The sequence below is a fragment of the Aedes aegypti genome, chromosome 1 (assembly GCF_002204515.2).
Source record: "Aedes aegypti strain LVP_AGWG chromosome 1, AaegL5.0 Primary Assembly, whole genome shotgun sequence".
Classification (NCBI taxonomy): Eukaryota; Metazoa; Arthropoda; class Insecta; order Diptera; family Culicidae; genus Aedes; species Aedes aegypti.
In genome coordinates this window covers 78553098-78555758 of record NC_035107.1, presented here as the reverse complement: position 1 = coordinate 78555758, position 2661 = coordinate 78553098, and the positions used below count along the sequence as shown (strand labels likewise).

General features: G+C 43.0%; 1 long non-coding RNA gene across 1 annotated transcript; it reads right to left on the bottom strand.

Annotated features, from left to right (window-relative positions):
• Positions 1-1029: 1029 nt before the first annotated feature.
• Positions 1030-2068, bottom strand: LOC110674441. Its single transcript, XR_002498868.1, has 2 exons — positions 2016-2068; positions 1030-1955 (listed from the first exon to the last, which is right to left on the bottom strand). It is a non-coding gene; the product is annotated as an uncharacterized LOC110674441 (long non-coding RNA).
• Positions 2069-2661: the final 593 nt, after the last annotated feature.

Here is a 2661-nt window from a genome sequence, read left to right as displayed (position 1 = left end):
TACGCATGTCATATTGCGTCCAATCGGCTTTCCAAACATTTCTGTTTCCAAGTAGGCGCCATCCTGACACTTCAGCAATTTTATTATTCAATTCGGCTTCCAAACTTGGATATTCTATTGATGGTGGAGCCGACGTATTTTTATTTGTCAATATATTCGCGGACAAAGACTTCAATTCATCGAGGATGTCCAGCCCCAGCATTGGATTTGCATTCATCGCGCAACTTGCCGCTGTGTCAATTGATAATTGATTTAAATGGCTAATTTCGTCGTTTATGTTGCGCAGGTCAGTAGATATATCGGATGTCACCGTTTTTAGCGTGGAGTACATATTTTCAGTAGTTGCCGTTATTGCGGTATCAAGAAGGCCGGTAATATGATTCTTGATGGCAACGACCAATGTGATGGATATTACTAAGGTGGCGCAGATGATTGATGCGTGCCACTAGTTCCCTCTTGCACTCTCCCGCTGTTCTTATGTAGCGCAAATAGTGACGTCACTATTTGCGCTGCATAAAAACAGCAGGAGATTAAAAGAGAGGACTAGTGGCAAGCATCAATCATCTGCGCCACCTTAGTAAAATCCATCACATTGGGCAACGACACTCCCAGCCAAGCTACTGTTTTTATTTATTGCTGCCAGTTCATTTCTCACGCTAGTAAGCAAAATCTCCATACCTTCAAGAGCTTCGTGGACAACATTTGGTTCTTCTTGATGAAGCGAGAGTCTGTGCATCACTTCCGTATTGGCTTTCAGCTGTTTTTCGAGAACTTTTTGTTGCTCCAATAGTCCGTTAAAATCCAATTTCGCCTGAATTAGCTTGTAAGGAGGGCCTTAGTGGGGCCTCCAAATTCCTAGCTTATGCGCCAGACGATCTATGTTCGTCTGCTAGGAATTACAGATCGGTTTGCCCAGCTAGCCTAGTTATCCAACCCCACTATCAGACCGACCTCCGAGATTTGATCCCAACAACCTGTCAGACCAGCCAACAATATTCCCAAAGATTCAATCGAAGTAAGATAATTCAATTAAAATTAAGTCCAATTATATTAGTAAGGTAAAATTTGAGTGGTAAAAATTTTATTCAGCGAAATTATTCTAAGTTTGCATGCTAGGCGATCGCGTTTTCAAAACATAATTTATTAAATTTTGCAGGTGCATTTCGTTTCTGTCTTGTTCCTAATTGATTGCTTTCGATCGATTTCTACAAAGTGCCTCCTAACAGTGACGTCACGTTTTCTGGGTTTGAATTTCAATTTTGGTTGTGTGATTTGGAGATTCTTATAGGATTTCTCTAGCCTAACAATGGTTTAGCTCTCGGTACGGTTAGAGTATTTTCGCAAGGTGTTCGGTTTCCAATCGGGTACTTACAGTCGATCTGCCGATGCGTCGCCGCCACTCCCCCTCCTCGGGATGGCTTGAAGGGAACAGTGCTTGCTCGAGCAATAGACGATGACCTTCGTGGTGGTGGTGTTTTCCGACGGTTTGCCCCGGCAGAGGGGAGTACCGCCCCCCCCGGCGCCGCTGGGTGTTCTCTGAATGTTGGTGGTAGTCAGAGCCGAAGCACGTGTTCAGCGTCGTCGTCGAAGCAATAGCGACGTTGAGCAAAGGGACACCGACGTTGTTGTCGTGTGGCAGGATGACACAGATCTAGACGATGGGAAGCCCGTGAGCAAAAGGATCAATCACGCTGGCGTGGCAATCTTTCCCTTGCTAGACGCTACTCGCAAGAAGTGAGGAACCACCGTGATGGTAGGTGGAAAGGCGAGGCCGAGATTTGTTCGTTGGCCGACGCTCTCCAAGTGGCCTATGATGGCGCGGCGCCACAAGACGATAGGGCGCACCCAGGCGGACTGATCCAGCTTCCTTCCACTACATCCACCGAATTGCTCTTTAACGGTGGGGTGCCGTATCTTGGATAACCCCAAATCGGCTGGCCGCCGGCGCACACGAGCTATATCACATGAATTCACATTAGAACAACCTTGACTTTAATGCACATGTACCCAATTACCTTTCGTTTCTTCCCTTTTTCCACAATGTTGTATTTTCTCCAGTTTTTCTCACGATTCACTTTAGTTGTTACCTAATCTATTAAATTAACTTGTTACAATCTCTATTATGTTTTAATGATTTGCCACTTACTACTGATCGGTTTTGATTCTCACACGACTCACGTTTTGATCAATTTAGGAAACGTAAAGGTAGCACACCTCTGAAAAACTAATAAATCATTTAGAATCACTATTCAATTATATAAAAACTCTTTCATACTAGATTAACAATATTATTCGCTCACGATCTCACTTCACTGAATATAACTTTTACTGTCTTTCTGACTCGGCGGTCCAGCAAGGAAAGACCGAGTATGTATTCCGTCCCCTATAGGAGACCTCCTATTTCTATTATTCAGTGATATTCTAATACGTAATATAATTTCCGGTTTCTTGATTCCTTATTATTTGTAATGAATTATCTTTCTGGGTTGATCGAGTAGCTAGCCTTATTCAACACTTATTTATTCACCCAATTAGCAAACTGGCCGCACTGCTTGATTCGAGCACTTGCATTTTATAGGTAAAACTTATCGTTTTTCTTTGAAATGATCGTTGCTCGTTTCAAGCTTTTGACAGAAAAATTAAATTCAAAATGCAATTTTT